This window comes from Dermacentor albipictus, chromosome 1 (assembly GCF_038994185.2).
Source record: "Dermacentor albipictus isolate Rhodes 1998 colony chromosome 1, USDA_Dalb.pri_finalv2, whole genome shotgun sequence".
NCBI lineage: Eukaryota > Metazoa > Arthropoda > Arachnida > Ixodida > Ixodidae > Dermacentor > Dermacentor albipictus.
Genome location: NC_091821.1, coordinates 332681430 through 332698460, shown reverse-complemented (window position 1 = coordinate 332698460; position 17031 = coordinate 332681430). Strand labels below are relative to the sequence as shown.

The 17031-nt window shown below is 47.9% G+C and overlaps 1 protein-coding gene and 1 long non-coding RNA gene across 2 annotated transcripts in view; both read right to left on the bottom strand.

Annotated features, from left to right (window-relative positions):
• The window catches only part of LOC135910063 (uncharacterized), a 127589-nt gene extending 113903 nt beyond the window's left edge, over window positions 1-13686 (bottom strand). Inside the window, exon 1 of the long non-coding RNA XR_010566899.1 lies at window positions 13639-13686. This is a non-coding gene — a long non-coding RNA (uncharacterized lncRNA). The remainder of the gene's footprint in view (window positions 1-13638) is intronic.
• Window positions 1-17031, bottom strand: part of LOC135910253 (phosrestin-2-like) — a 314202-nt gene that overhangs the window by 179611 nt on the left and 117560 nt on the right. The window lies entirely within an intron of this gene.

Below are 17031 nucleotides of genomic sequence, written 5' to 3'. Positions count from 1 at the left end.
AAAGCGCTTGAAGCTATGCGACGGTGAAGCGTGTGGCGATTGTAGTATGGTATCTACAGTAGCGGCGATGTTCTCACACGCGATTAAAATCAGTAGCATGGCGTTTTCATATAGAGACTGTCGACATTGCTCATACGACCCTTGCCTCTTCGCCTACTCCTATTTGCACGCCGGTACTGTGTGGCATTCTTTCTCTGCCCTAATTAAACAACATGCAACGATACTAATCAGGCGTTCTTTTTACCAGTGGGCGATCTTTATAATATTACGGAGTCATTCTACAAGCACATGGAATGCCTTTTCAGCAAGGGACTAAATTAAGGAGGCTGGAGAAAAGCATGATCCCATGTTTTGTACCTTGAGCGGTGGCGTCTCGGATGCCTCGAAGGGAGGAAGCCGGTTTGGCTGATGTGAGCACGCGTCAAAAATAATAATAATAGAACCGAACTGCGGACGAATACCAGTTTTCGAAGGACGAAATGACGCACCCCCAGCCAGCAACAGGTGCCGGCCTGCGGCTTCCCATTACGCCGGCCGTGTCACGCTCCCGTAAGGTAAGCCCCCTGGCATCGCCGCTGGTAGCGACTGCGTCTGGGATGAGATTTGCACGCGCACTGCGAGCAGGCATGGAGTTGCTGCATCCGAGCTCCCAGCTCGTCGTTATAGGAGTTGCGAAAACAAGTTGGCAGGCCGCGTTTTTTCTTCTTCTTTTGTCTGACGAAAGTATAAGAACAAGGAAAGATGCGCAACACAGGATCAAAGCAGATCTTGTGATAGAGACAAAAGCTGTATCGTGAAAACAAAGATGCAAAAATAATAGAAGCAGCTGCCTCTAGTGACTTGCAGAGCGGAGCTCTCGCGCTTGTCGCTGTGTCAAAATAATAATAACAAATCTAAAAGAAAGACACCTGAACACTCCAAAGGTAACTAGAGCTAAAGGACTACGTTCTAAAGCGAAGGTTTCTTTGCCACTTCCTTCGACTTTCCCACTGCTGCTGCTGCTGTTGCTGTCTGGCTAACTGTATCGGAGGTGGTTCAAATCATGTGTACACATGATAGGAGCAAGTCGGGCAGGAAAGGCGACGCGACAAACTCGTTTAGACCCCACCGCGTCGAATCTGCTCAGTGACCTCTGGAGCTCCCTGGACGTCGCCACGTTAGCCTCTTGACAGCTGTATCTATATATGTGACCCCCCTCAAAACAATCACAGAAACTGTAGCGCTTCCTTTTCTACTAACCTGCGAGTTCAGAGGAGACGTACATAGAACTGTAGAGAGGACAGAGGAGAAGAGGCAGTTCCCATACAAGGGGGGAGGAGGAGGTGACGGGAGAGGGCAAAGGAACCCTACTACTATACAACAGCTGTTACGGGCAATATGGATAAGCTAGCGTTCAAGGTACGGTACAGTATGTTCCTGTTAGTTCTGAAAAATAAACACCCTACAAATATGTCAGGCGAAGAAATTACGCAAGGCGTGCATAAGCAGAGCCACATTAATTAAAGCGCACCGCAGGGTCCAGGCGACACCACGGAAGCGGTCGAACGTCAAATCAACACTTCTATGCCCACCGCGGTAGCTTTGCGGCTATGGCATTGCTAGAGGTCACGGATTTGATCCCGACCGCGGCAGCCGAATTTCGGCGGGGGCGAAATTGAAAACGCATGTGCACTTAGATTTTGGGACACGTTAAAGAACATCACGGGGTCAAAATTAATCCGAAGACCGCCACTACGGCGTGCCTCATAATCCGATTGTGGTTTTGGCACCTACAGTCCCATAATCCAATTCAAGTTTAATACTTCTGCCACAATGCGATGTGCCATGTGAGGTAGCGACAATGTTCAACCCGCTCAGAGGTTATGCAATATGGCGCACAACAACACCTCAAGTAAACACCCCTCCCTGTGGTGTTCTGTGTGCTACGCAGACAAACAGCAGTCGTGCCCGCAAGGTAACATTTAAATCAACTCGCCTCTTGTGTTGGACTAAACGCCGAAGAAATAAAGTTTTCGCCGTCAACGTCACCGTTAATTATCGCCAATCAAAGCAACCAGCACAGAAAGCTCCGCTTATACATTGTTTCGCACAGTATGTGGTATCTGCATAATTTTTTCCCTGTTTCTTTTTTTGCAGTGATGACTCCGTATCACATGTGAGCTTACGCTAGCAGACTCGCTTGGCTTAGGGATACTTTTCATTATATTTTTTCTCTGCGCTTTTCTTTATCGACACGCGCACGCACTTGCGAGGGAAACGCAAGCGGAAGTAAAGCGGCGCACCAAGCGCGGAAACAAACTCATGGCAAGTATGAAAATATTTCTTTTATTTCTTCTTCGTCTTTAAAACTTCCTCGTGCCGTGCCTCGCATTCAAGAAAACGGTCTTGAATTTCTCATCTCGTGTTTCCAAGCTACCCGTCATCGTCGACCACTCGCTGGATGTTGCTCTTCGCTACGCCTGTCTGGCCGGCCGTCTCAGTCCTCCTCTCCCGTGACCCTTCCCACTCCCTCGACTCTCCCCCCCTCCTTTTCTTCCCTACTGGTTTGAGAGCAAGTGAACGCACACATATTGAAATGCTGAGCACGGGGTCCCAAAAACTATCGCAAACATCCTCAAACTAGACGCAAGAAGACGGGAGCACTGCTGTGCTGAAATGGAAGTGAGAAAGAAAATAAAAAAGACACGTGAAGGCTAGAGAGAGTGCAAAACGGAGATTCGAGCCTCGCAGCCCGCTCTATTTTCTCGAGACATGTCGACGACGTCTGAGAACGAAGGAGCGAAGCAAAAAAGAAAGGAACTGACGCAGGATGCGAGGCCGTTTGCTCTTCCTACGCTTTTTTTTTGTTTTGTTTGGTTGTTTGTTTGTTTCTTTTTTGCAGCAACGCCATGCGCGTGCCCCGTATGAGCCGCGGCTTGTTCGCGCGCTGAAAACGATATTCACGTCGGGTGGGCACGCGTGCCGCCGCTGGAATATCAGCAAGAACGAGCTGGTACGCGCGCACGGGCGCGCCTTCGGGTTGTGCAGCAGCAGCAGCGGCGCGTCGGCGATATCGCCCCGCTCACGTCGACGGCCCAGAGCGGGGCAACAAAAACTCGCCGCCGCCGTAAAAAGAGGAGGGAGCGAGAGAGAGCGAATCAGTGCATTGCCGCCTCTCGGTGGCCCCGCAGTAAAAAGGACGGGTCCGTTAAGGAGCTGTGAAGGCGGAAGTGGACTCATCGAGGAGGATTTTTTTCCCCCTTGGGCGGGGGGGGGGGGTAGGAGCGGTGGGAAGAAATTGAAGAGAAGAGGCATTAACACGCCGAACACCGACGCGCGGCATAATCAGCGGCCAGCCGTTGAGGGAGGCGCCACAGGAGACGTGCGTGCGCCGAAAGACAAACAAGAAAGGAGACGGCAACAACGGAGAGCTGTGAAAGATAGCGAGGGGACAAGGAGGAGGCAGCGAGTAGATAGAAGCAACACTTTCGAACTTGCAAGTGGAAGGAGAAGCAGAGAGCGACAAAAAGAGGAAAGGAAAGTAGAGAGGAGCAAGAATTGCCAGAAGAGATGCCCGAGAGCCGAAGCAAGCGAAGAAGAGAAGCAGTCCGAACGCTCACGGCACCTCACTGAGCCAGGCGAGGCTAACTAGCAAGATAACGGTGGCTTAAAAGAAGAAGAGAAAGATCGAGAACTGGGGAGAGGAAAAGGAGCAAAAAAAAGGACGAAAAGAACTGGAGGAGTGGATTTCTGGAGCGCGGCCTAATGTGGGCAATGAGCGAGGAGGAACACAAGGCTGCGGAGACAGAGTAAGGAGACAATGCGCTGGCGCTCCAGGGCAAACGAACGGGAAAGTGCGATGGCGTTGGGAGGCACTTTTATTCGGCCGCCGTGCTTCTATGACATTGCGCCTACGTGCTTGCGGAAAGCGGCATGGTTCGTCGGTCGGCACGTTAGTCGTCAAACGAGAGGAGAGGCGGGCACCGGCCTGGCGCGTGCGGAATACATATTGACGACATGAAGGGGGCGGCGACGTTCCAAGTGAAAGGGGGACGTTTAAAGAGGAGGAGGGAGTGGCGATGTAGTGCTATCTTTATCCGACCAGCCGCGTTTCCAGAGGGAACGGAAAGGCAGCGGGGGAAAGTCGGTGGAAGGGGGAAAGGGGGTTACTATACGTCGGCAGCACCCGAAACTCCGATTCCCTGGCAAAAACAGCAGCGATGGCTCGCTTGGCTGCTCGGGGAACGCGAGCCGCATACACACGCGTCCGTGCGCGAGCTCTGGCACAAAGCGGCCGCCGCCAGCACTGCTATACCGACGTGGCGCTTGCGCCATAATAGCGGGCAGCTGCGAAGCTGGCCGCTCGGTGCACCGCAACACAAAAGGCGCGGCGCGGTGGTGCGCTGTTTAGGCAGTGGCCCGCTTGCCCGCAAGATACGCAAAAGCACAACCGCCAGAACAGAGCTGCAGCCGTCCCCTAGCAGAAGCGACGCAGGGTTCTTTGGCTCACCGTTCCCTGCGTGCGGTACAAGCGCTGCGCTTTTTGCTCACTCAATTACTTCCCTGCTCCGTCCCGAATGGTTTTTCTACGTGCGTTGTCGCGATGACATGGTGACCGCCGTGCGCTAGAGAGAAGGGTTGAGCCAGGAGAGGGGTGGTGAAGAGATGATTAGCGCGATGAGAGACAAAGAGAGAGAGAGAGAGAGAGAGAGTTGTGTGGGGAAACGCTTGTTAGAGGAGATGCGTCGAGAATGGATGGCAAGCGGTTGTCGTCGTGGGCGGGAGCGGGAGTGCGTGAGTGATTGAACGAGGCAGAGCGCTGGGCCCCTCCGGCTACACAGCGCGGAGTCATGCCAGCGTCGTCGTGTAGTTAACTATAGGTTGGTATGCCACGTCCCGTTGTTGCGAAATCAACTTTCGCTCTTTTCTTAGTTCTTTTCTTTTTTTTGGTTGCTTCTTACCTTCGCTTGCCTTTTGTTTAGTTTGTAAAAAAAAAACGCTTCGTTTGAAAAATGTTTTCACCAACCCGGGTATTTCTTCCACTTCTATTTTTTTTTAAATTTTGCATAGCACGATTTTTTTTCTTGCACTCTCGTTTCAGCAGTTTCAAATGAAAGAAACATGGAACTGAAGCTATGACGAAATATCAACAGTCGTGCCAGACCATTAGTCTCAGTTTGTTGCTATTTTGACAAGAAGAGTCCGCCATATGGGACCTTGTTTTCCAAGTCCCCTTGATCTGGTGTTGTCGGGGCAGATGCGCGAAGTGAAATTCTCGCGCTGCACCACTCTTACATACCAGAGAAGGAAACAAAGAAACCCGACGCGGAATTTTGCTCCCAGCCTTTCTAAAGTTATTCAGCCTTCGCTAGCGTACCGTATACCAGTCAACGAAGCAGCTGCATATCTCACGGACGTGCAACATTACATCTTAGAGCGGCAACCACAGGCATCGTCAATGTTGACCTACGAGTTTGCTTTATACATCTTCGCAGGCCCTTCCAGAGCCCCTAGTCACTTCTCCGCCAACTTGATTGCGGAAGACCTCCACGGGCGTGACCATATTTACAAGTGCTTTCAGTCTAAGCACCTTTCCTTTTAGTAAAGAGAACTAGGTGTGTATTGCTTTTTATCTAGAAAACAATAGATGCATAAGAGCGCATGCCAGGCCATGCAACCGCGTTTCTCACTGATGAAACCCCAGCGAGCCGTGGCACCTCTCTCACTTAATTAGACGTTTTAAGACTTACCTCTTGTTGCAAGCGGTATATTTCCTGCTCGAAACAAGTAGGTGTAACATATTGACTTGCGTTATCGTCTTATCATTTTCTTGTTTCTCAAATGTGTTCACTTTGCCTTCATGGTATAGCCCGAATTACGTAGTGTAGCTCAAGGAAGTGAATAGTTAACAAAAATAAACGAACTAAAAAATTATGTTGTCGATCTAAGTAACTCAGATCTTTCTTAAAGGCTTCAGCCGACAGCGACAGCATTGTTCGTTTGATATAGTAACGGTAATCGATTAATAATAATAATAATAATAATAATATATATATATATATATATATATATATATATATATATATATATATATATATATATATATATATATATATATATATATATATATAATATATTGGTTGTGGAATTGGTTGTGGCTCAGGATCACTAAGCCAGCTCAAGTGAAGTTGCTTATCCAGTAATCATAACAAAGAGTATTCACTTAGTTCAAGCAGAAATCAGATTTTGAACGAGCGGCTTTAGTGGAATATTCTGCGCTGCAAGAAAAAAACATAACACGCCGACGAACAGTCTCTATAGAGGAGCAGTACTCCTGTGAGCGGCGACGCGCAGAGAAGCCAGTACACTGACAGGGGTGATCAAAGAAGGCGCCTCCAACCTTTTCGAAAAAGATGTAATTAGGTAGCCGAATTGTTTTCTTGTGACTAAAAGGGGGCGAGTTTCTTGCAGAGGTGGTTCAAAGGACATAAATGAAGTTTCTGAAAGGCTCAGCGAGTGTATACCGTCTGCTGACTGGTCGTTATCGAGTAGGTTCGGGCGCGTCTCACCGCACGTAAGGGAGTTTGGCGATAATTTCCACGCATGGCTTCATAGACCTGCGCGACTTGCTCGTCTCACCGCACGATAAGGGAGTTTGGCGACAATTTCCACGCATGGCTTCATAGACCTGTTTGCAGACTAACGACAGCGCGGTGAGGACGCCTCGCAGAAAGGCTCCTTCACACAGTAACGGCATTATTAGTGCCTGAACGCGCTCAGCAAACACGTCAAGACCCAATTTTCTACACGTGTGAGCACATGGGTGCAACGTCTGGAAAGCTGCGGGGGCGTACCTTAGACAGCTCGGCCTTAGTGCGCTGGTGGCGTTTCATCTCCCGGCCAAGCTCATTCGGCTGACCCGCAATTATGTGACTCCGGCATCGCGCACATACAAAGTCGCCATTAGAACCATAAGAGCCTATTAGACTAGGCAGATAGGGACTCGCCTCTCTGCCTTCGGCGACTTGTCTTTCTGAATCCATCCACCTCAGCGCGTACTTTAGAAGCTCGTCGTTAACCTGACTCAGTGGTGCTGTACTAATCCCTACCACTACAGTCCCCTCTAAGCCCTATATTCAGTATAAATATTTAGTTCCCGGTGGCGCATCTCCTCCCTGCTTTAATCTCTCGTTTTGAAACACGATAAGCATTTCGAATAACGCATGCATCAGTGGCTGCTGGAGATCCGTTTTCCTGCAAGTTTCCCAACTGTCTGTTAGTTGGGCAGGGAATCTCCGTTTTCCTCGCAGAGAAAATATAATCCAAGCTCATGACTTTTATACGCTGTGTTTTGGCGAACTAACCGCGCTGTTTCAACATCCTTCGATGCTTGATAATGTTTATTGAGCAGAAATAAAATCAGAGGCGAACGGCCTCACCAGATAAAACGAAAGCAGAAAGCGGATTCAGCTAGTTCCAAGAAACGTCCAAGCGCATTTTGCTGCAGTTGTGTGTCTGCGGAGTTGTGCTGCTGAGCGCCGGGTCACTGCTTCATTTCCACACCACGGCAGTCATGTTGTCATAGGAACCGAGTGCATCAGTTCCTGTGTGAAGATATTCAGGTTCACGTTAAGAAGCCCGGAATGACAAGAATTAGTGCAATGCTTTAACCACAAGCTATAGCAAAAAAGAAAAAAGAAAGCTAGTTGCAGCTCTTGAGGCGAAATGTAGTCATTCAGTTGCTAGGTTTTACTTTAAGCTTCAATTACAATTTTTTAATAAATCGAAAGGAGAACGTTACAATCCACATAGTCCCAAAGCTCATTGCCGGATGTAGCATTCCAGGGCTTCCAGTTCATTTTGGCCGCAGGGCTTGTGGTTATTCAGTTTGCGCTGCGTTATTTGTTCGCGGACATTTTTTTCATTCCTCGACCATTTAAATGCTGCCGCGACAGCTACGTATCTGGCGCAAGGTACTTTGTTTAACTGCAGACAAACAAGGCACTGCGGCGAGCCTAAGGTATAGCTCAATATACATCAAGCATATACTTTGGTGTTATTAGTGAAAAACACGCTGACAGGCTTCACTGAGCTTGACAGCCAGATAACTACTACAACTGTCTGTCACGGAGCAGGACCTGTCTACCTGCATTCTCCGGATTTCTGCGCTCTTCGCTGACGTCTTTCGTGGCCTGTCACTCGCTGACGTGTCATCGGCTGTCATTCAAGCGAAGTCATTCGTGACTGCTCACAAAACTATGCAAAACTATACGACAGTACGTGAGGTTCCTTTCGCCCACAACGACAGCGAAAGAGCTTCTCCGCGCGATTTCTATCGAACATCTCTGCATCTGACCCCGCTACGACGACCAATGCCTCCTTCTCTGCACCACGTCAGATCACCTAGATTCAAGATTAAACACGGTAACACAAGTACCTAGACCATGGCCGTATACGAGACACAAGCGTGCGTTCCCCAAAAGCACGTGTTCCCTTTCTTGTAGTCCACAAGCCTAGAACGCGATCTGTGTATGACTGCGCGGTTCCTAAAGTCAACCGATATTAGTGAGCGACTGTATATATAGTTTCAATTTGCAACTCCGAACGAAGTGATACTCTCAGTTTTTTCCTCCTTTGTTAGTTTCATTCTTTCTCTCTTTCTTTCTTTTTGTTTCTTTCTTTCTCTCTTTCTTTATTTCATATTCTGACTCCAATTCTCTTGCGTAAAGTAGCAAACCGGACGAGCGTATGGGTAACGTCCCTGCCTTTCTTTCCATTTTATATGCATCTCTATCCCCTTCTAGAGGTTAGCCTCTTTACCTTCCGGAAAAATCTTCACCTAATGATAACGCGAATGAGCTATAAGAGTAGGCCCATGAAACTTATTTAGCACTGCACTAATGGTTAGCGCAGCAGCTTTTCCGCGAGGGTGTTAGCAATATAATAACTGCATAACGAATCTTCAAGTCAAGGGGCACGTGTACCCTTTTGTTTTGCGAAGTGTCGAGGTGACTTGTGAGCGTCATTAAGGGCGACTGAGATGAGCCACAATGCGCAGTTTGCATCCCTTCACTCGAGCCAGCACCGACATTATGCCGAAGAACTCAGCAGGTAGGAAGAATGGGGTCCGCGGGGGTAATCATACGCGCTTGGTTGCTAGCCCTCGTGTCTGAAGATTGGTACCTGTGTCGTGAGTATAATGGCTCAAAATATCCTTAACATATGTTTTTTTCTTTTTCTTTTTTTTTTCCTCTCGTCGGACTTGTTCCACCGGCCCTGTCCTTGTAGTTTAAGCATGCTGCATCTTGCATTGTTTGTTTACGGGAAATGGAAAACCTGCGGGAAATTATATGCACGGCTTACTTTGTAGGTGAAGTTAATAGATCCGGTACACGGAATATGGTCAGCGCGGCCCTTCCTTATGGCGTCGATTATCCTATGGGCGAATGAAACCAGTTTGCACATGTTATACAGGCAACCCTAAAATCGGTTTTAACTTGGTGTGCATGCGTCTCCGAAATCGCTTGTCATTTCTTGTTGTGCAAATCATCGAGTTAAAAGCTTACACACGAAGTAATATTTACGCAGTTCTTTTGTTTCTTTGTGTTGGGGGGAGGAGGGGTGTTCTAGTTACAAGAGTGACACTACGACGGTTTTAAAACGTCAATTTTTAAGCTTCTCGCGTGATGCCTTTCATAGAAAGGAATCATTCTAAAGCGACAGCGTTGTAAGGGCCCTGTGTCGCAGAAAATCCGGTGTCGACGTCCGGCGCTGGCGTCCCCGTGAGCGAAAATTCCCGTATATATTTAGGTATATGTATATGTCACGTCTTGTTATATGACATGCGGTACATGCGGTTTATACTTCCACACCATTCTATCACTAAAGTTGCTTATACCTTGTCTTACATACTTGACAAAGCTATTCCTCGGAATTTTCAGAATGACAGTCCACAAAGACATGTCATGAAACAAAACACCGACAGTGCGCGCCCTGTATGTTAAATCTTCTCGGACTGAAATATTAAAAGTGAACAGCAGCAACCTGAATATCGTGCGCGCGCGTCTGAGTGTGTGTGTGTGTCTTGTGTGTGTGTGTGTGTGTGCGTGTGCGTGTGTGTGTGCGTGTGTGTGTGCGTGCGTGTGTGCGTGTGTGTGTGCGTGTGTGTGTGTGTGCATGTGTGTGTGTGCGTGCGTGCGTGCGTGCGTGCGTGCGTGTGTGTATGTGTGTGTGTGTGTGTGTGTGTGTGTGTGTGTGTGTGTGTGTGTGTGTGTGTGTGTGTGTGTGTGTGTGTGTGTGTGTGTGTGTGTGTGTGTGTGTGTGTGTGTGTGTGTGTGTGTGTGTGTGTGTGTGTGTGTTTTGTGCGGCTGCGTACCACCTCCGGGATTGCGCAAGAGGCCGCGTTTCTACCAGAAAGCTCGCCTTCGTGCATAGCGTTCACCGCCAGCGTTTCCCGGTAAACATTACGTTCGCATAAGCTTCAGTTGCCGGAAAGCATGAGAAGCACCCAGGAATTTCTGAACGATATCGTGTTTCACTCCCAAAGGCAAAGCGAAGCGTAAGCGCCCTCCATTTTTTTTTTTTTTGAAGGTGCGTGCGTACCGGCTGAAAAGCGTTTTCATGACCACAGGAGAGCACAGAGAAATTATTATTTCGAAAGCCTTATATGCTCCATGAAGCGGAAAATCCGGCGTCCGGCGTTAACATTCGGTGGCATCAAAACTCACGTGACCAAGTGATGTCGTCATGATCCCGGCGCTTGACCTGCTGACGCACCCAGGGACGCCATGGCCCACACCCAAGAAAACTGATTTTGCCCCATTCTAAAATTGATTTGACCCACGTTCGAAAGCTACCTGACCCACTACCAAAATCGACTTTGCCAACCCACGATATCTGGGTGGCCAACACCCAAGAAGTTGATTTTTCAATTGAGTTGGCCCACGTTCAAAACCGACCTGGCCCACACCCAATATTGACTTGGCCCACCTCCGAAATTTGAGTGGTCCACCCTCAAAATTGACTTTTCTCAATTCGATCCCATGACGAAGTTAAAAGTACCGCGCGGAAAAGTCATACCGTCTTGAGACATCATTAACAAGCGCGATGAAGGAAACGAACGGCACCAAGAAGCACACAGGACAGAACGCTAGCGTCTTCTATCTTCTCTAATTGAGTCATACTGCTTTCGCATTCAGTGCACGTAAGGAGACTTAAGTGCCTCGGTAACTTTTTTCGTTCTTCCAGGGGCAGCCGGTGGTAGAAAGTACGGCCGCCCGGACCATATTCTTCGTGCCAGCCTTATAGACCTTGCCTTGAACGCAAGCTTTGTGCATAGTTTATCGCGCGTGTTTGATTTTGCGTAACAAGACAACGTATAATGTAGCATATTCAAAGAAACAAGGAAAGCGACGGCGCAGCTAGACCAACAAGAGTTAAAGATATATTTGTAGCCATTTCGTATACAGCGCAGGTGCTAATTTTCAGCACTAGGTAGGCAAAAATCTTTAGGTAATAATTCTGCGATTTCCTTCTGTGCAAGTAGTCGACTGAGAGGCTTAAACACTGTCTTTTTTGCATCATCGCACTGTCACTCCTGCGAGAGGAAAAAAAATGTGTTTAATATGACTTCATTACATTGCCTTACTTGTCAAAGCAAAGCTCCTTCCTTTTTTTTTTTCCTATTTCAGAGCACTCATTGTCGCGAACACGAGAGCACCGCTCATATTGGAAGACCGTTCGCACACGTGGAAAAGAAAAGCTGAGGAGGAGGCGGGATTGAATCATATTGAAGCCTCAGGTGGCCTCCCAGCCATTTTGCGAGCGCGCTTCTTGCTGGAGTGTATTCCGAGGCAAAGCTGCCGTTCGCCCCCGGCGGATCCATTTGAAAGGACAGCGCTAGCGTACGTACCGAACTAATCAGGCATTTCAAATAGATTTTCGCGCTTTACTCGAGCAGCACGTGCAAAGGCTAGTGCTCGTAACTAAGGGGGCGGCGCGGCTGCCCTTTCAGCCGACCTGTGTAATGTATAAAAATGTATTCCGTGTCTCCCTAGCGCTGTATGGAAAGCTATAGAAAGAAAGAAAGAAAGAAAGAAAGAAAGAAAGAAAGAAAGAAAGAAAGAAAGAAAGAAAGAAAGAAAGAAAGAAAGAAAGAAAGAAAGAAAGAAAGAAAGAAAGAAAGAAAGAAAGAAAGAAAGAAAGAAAGACTGAATTAAATCCCCTCACCCATATTAGAGCTACATCACCGCGACGTGTTCAACGGAAGAGCTATTAAATATGAAGACGCAAGCGCCTTCCTTTGCGTGGAGCGTGGGTTATACTGAAAGGCAAGCACAGTCATCGGACTCGTCCAATGCAGCGAACGCGCGTGCGAGCGAAAGGTCCCGCGCTCGAGCCACTGATCAAAGCTGTTCGGCAAATTGACGGCGTTGACAAAGAACTGTCAACAGCCTTACGCAAACTTGGACACTGCGGAGTGGAAACGTGGCTTCTGCGTTTGCTTATCGCGAGGCTTAAGACCCTTCTATTTTTCTGTGGTTTTGGCGCACCTTCGTATGTGAGCTAGCCGAGTTTCTTTTCGTTTTCTTTCCTCTAGTTGACACAGGGAAGGCGACTTAAGGCTCCCGGATTGTCGGATGCATTAAAGTAAAACAAGTAAAGAAGGACTGGGGTCGGAGGAACAGGCGTTGCACTGGTGCACACGTTGTTGGGCTCCTCGCACTGTACGCGGTTTCATGTTTAGCAGGAAGCGTTGCGGAAGCTACATGCGCACGTTGTGCGGCCTTGGATGCCTCACTTGCGTCTCGCAGTGCAGTTGTTTTTGGCCTGCGACGCTCTCTACGGAGTAACTGCTTCGTATACTACAAGTACAACGTGTAAAGGTAAGGTTACGTCCAATCACCTATTATTTGTGCATTTTAGAGCCTGAAGCATGCTATGTACTGTATGTCCTGATCGCGAGGGCGATCGATGCACTGCGACCATGGATACGACTGCATGGTCGCAGAAACGTGTCCCTGCGCGTGGTAGACGGTTAATATGGTTATTTTGTTTATTTACAGGTATACTGTAATCTTAAGCAAGGCTAAGCAGGTAGGATTCAAATTCCAAACAATATAAGTGTCTCACTATCCGAACATGTCGAAAGCGAAATGACAGCCGTGTAGAACAAGAATGCATGAACACATTATAATAACAAGGCACAACAGACGCGACACCATATATTTAAAGAGTGTTTAGATCTGCGACGCATTTCATGTAGTAATTACGTCATTTCTTGTGGTGTAAAGATGTTAGACTTAATTTAACATGGGATAACAAAACGCATACCTGTAGCTTTCATTTGTGATACCCGGCGACATGGGGTAGTGCATGGCTTTGGCGTTGTGCTGGCAATCCCGAGTAAGAGGCTTAGATGGGTTGCTTGATGGAACACAGTTTTAACTGCGCATTTCGAAAACGGAACACAAAAAGAATGCACAGATGACAGTCGCCGATCCTCTGTGCGGCTGTCCTCCGTGCAGTCTTTCTGTGACCCGTCCTCAAAACGCGCCGTTATAACCATGTTTCATCAAGCCAATCCCTGGGGCACCGTATCAAATCCCGGCCGCGGCGGCCGCATTTCGATGGGAGCGAAATGCAAAAAGGCCAACGTACCGTGCATTCGGTGCACGTTAAAGGAAGCCCAGGTGGTCAAAATTAATCCGGTGTTCCCCACTACGGTGTGCCTCATAAACATATCGTGGTCCTGGCACGTAAAACTCCAGAAATTATTAATATTCATACGTGATGCGCTAACTATTGGTTACGGTTGCGAGTAGCAAGAAAAGTCTCTGCAGCCTTGGTAGCAATGTTGCCTACTATGTATGAAAGTGAATACTGAACAGACTATCATTCGCTGCCTCTGTTTTCTTCTTCACCGAGGCGCATGCAGTCTGTCGTAAAGAAGACTATTCAACAAGACCCGCTGCAATGCCGTCTATACCATTACAGAGAGTAACGGTGCCGAGAACACACTCGGCTTCCACTACACCACCCTTCCAAGTTTGTAATTAATCTGTCACGGACTGCCGCCCGTTGCGTAAGCGCTTTCCCCGCGATCTATACGTAACATAACAGGTAATGAAAAAGGAGGAGCAAACTGGTTAACAAGAGCCGATAACCCTCCTCCCCACCTTACCCCTCCTTTTGTATCGTTCTTGCTATTTGCAAGAATCTTGTTTTTTTGTGCAATCAAAGCAGCCTATGTGCATGTCGGTCCCCCGCCTCCCCTCCCACTCTTGTTTTTTTTAAATAATATAGGTCGTTTTTCTTTGATTCAGATGGATATATTTTTCAGAATAATGGCGAGTAAGCGACGAGTTCCCTGGAAACTTGTGTTTAGAGAGAGAAACGAAAGAAAGGAGAAAGGCAGTCATCCAAAACAGAAAAAAATATTGTTTGCTTTCCTACACTGGAAAACGGTTCAGAGGTAGAGATGAGAAAAAAGAAAGGTAGAGAGAGAGACAGAGAAAGATAGTGGAGACATAGTCAAAACGCGCCGCAGTGACTTGGAAGCCGCTGAGGTGGGGCGTGGTGGCTTTTCACGGCCAAGGTGTGTATAATCACTATAATGTCGAACATCAGTTGTTCGTACGGCCCGCGCGGCAGGGCTGATGGCAAAGACCTCAGCGCTGCCTTCGAGACGCTGCATATCGACCACCTTCGCTGTCGTTCTTGGTTGACGAGACGAAGTACAGAGCAAAGAGCTGCTAGTTCCACAACCGTCGCTATCGCTGAGAATATGAGCGTTTTCTTTTTTTTTTTCTTTAGCTGAAACGGCAGCACTCTTGAGCTCTTGTGGTTAGAGCTCTTTGAATTGTGGGATTTATCGTTCGAAAACTGCACATTGGGCTATGAGAGACGTACGCCCTGGTGGAGGACTGCGGATTAATTTGGAAAAGCTTGATTTATTTGTTGATGTGTGCTTAAATCTGAGTTCACGAGAGCTCTTGCATTTGGTCCCCATTGCAATGTGGCCGTCGCGGCACGGATCCGAACTCGCGACCTCGTGCTCGGTAGCAAAGCGCCATCGTCACTGAGCCACTGAGGCGAGCGGTAAGCGCCTTGTTTTGGCTCGGCGTTTCGTCTCTGGAAAAAGCAAACCTCACTTGAGAAGGAAGTATGTTACTGCGGAACTGGCTGATCCAAAAGAGGCAAAAAAAGGAGAGGCAAGGGGGGGGGGGGGGGTATGGAGGTGCGGCCCTTCGCCTCTTGCCAGAGACGTATCGGCACTTCAGCTCTGACGATAACGAACGCGCATTTCATAACGCGCGGCAAAGGTACAGTCAAAATAATGAACTTCGTTCTGAAGTTTCTATCCATCTATTACGCAATCTTTTAACATTTTTGGTGAGGTTCGCTTTGGCGCGGCGTAAGGAAGGGGAGGGTACGAAAGAAGGAAAGGTAGGAAGGTAGCAGACGCGCGTCCGGTTTGCTAGGCTAGGCGGGGAAAGGAGTTAAGAGATAAAAGAGACGTTAACGTTCTACGACGTTAACATTGGTGGACGTGATATCGTAGGAGAGGCAGGTGTTTTTCGTGGTCGAGATCCAATGGTCTTGAGATGCGTGAAGGCAAAAAAGAAAAAAAAAGGTACATGGGGTGGTCGTGTTGGAGACGTTTCGGAGAGTGCGCGATCGAGTGCATTCCTTTCACTGGCGTTAGCATAAATGCAAATTCGCATTCTCCGGAAAGCGAGAAAATAAAGACCTCGAAGGGAGCACCGCACTATAGGAGAGATCAGCCGACCCTGGTTCTCTGTTGCTTCCCGAATGCCAAAATACAAACGCCAGCAAACCTTAGAAGTCAAGGATGGCATTATTTCACTGCATGCGAACGCTCATTCGCGTTTGGTACCGCGTGCACGCCACCTTATCTGCATGCACATATTTATGTATGGGACACTCGGGCGGACAAGAAAAAGAGGTATATATAAATAACAGAAATTGCGAAGCGAAGAACGTGTTAGAGACTATTAATCTCGGCCATATGGAGACCTTTCAGAAATAGAAATGGAAAGTAACCCCCTGGCGCCATGCCAGCCTCTTCTGTCTCCCTTCCACTCGTCTTAAGCGGTTGTGATGGAGACAGTCGCTAACGCTGACGCCTATGCTTGACGTATCTCTCCCTGTATGAACGCCTTCGTTATTTAGGGTTTTCCTTTTCTTCAATTTCTTCAAACGTATCGCGTCGTTTTTCCTTTCCTTCAAGAACAGGAAGTCGCTGCGATCGCTTTCAATGGAACGAGCAACGCGTTTCGAGCCCTTTATGCATGGCAGCTAAATTAATGAGCCGACCTCCATAATCGTAATGGAGCTCGTCCCACCCAACTGTTTCCACTTCATCGTTCTTTATAAAGATCTGAAAATTAATCAACATAAAAATGAGCAAATAAATATGCTAGAGAATGGTACCGGAAAAGCAGCCGAACACGAAAGAGCGAACACCCTTGAAAAAAAGCTGTAGACACACAAAAAAATATTTCTATCATCGTTACAACGGCGGTGAGAACTTTAAGATGTCGCGTACAATTGCGTTGCGTGAGCAACGAACAATAATGGTGATGTCATTCTCATCTCGTCTTTAAAGTTGTGGGCTACTGAACATTGCAATCAGTGAAATTTGCTTGGCTAAAATTGCAAGCGAACGTATTCGTGCAGTTCTACGACGAGTAAAGGTAATTACTTCCTGTGGTCGCCCATCAGCATGCAGATCGCTTCCTTTTGTCGCATAACAGAAATGTTAGGTCAGAGTCGGTAAGTGCACGCCAGACGAAATGAACACGCACCCAGTGCGGGAATCACAACCACAAATAAAGGATAGACGATTATGAAGAACCTACTTGACGTGGGCATCAGCGCCAAACAACAGAGACGAGAGGAAAGAAAGGCACAGACACAACGCAGACTGTCAACTGAGGATTTTCCTGAAAGACAGACAGACAGATAACCACTGAAAAACACGTGATCCTCTAAACTAAGAAGTTGGAAAGTAACTTGTACAACGAAGCT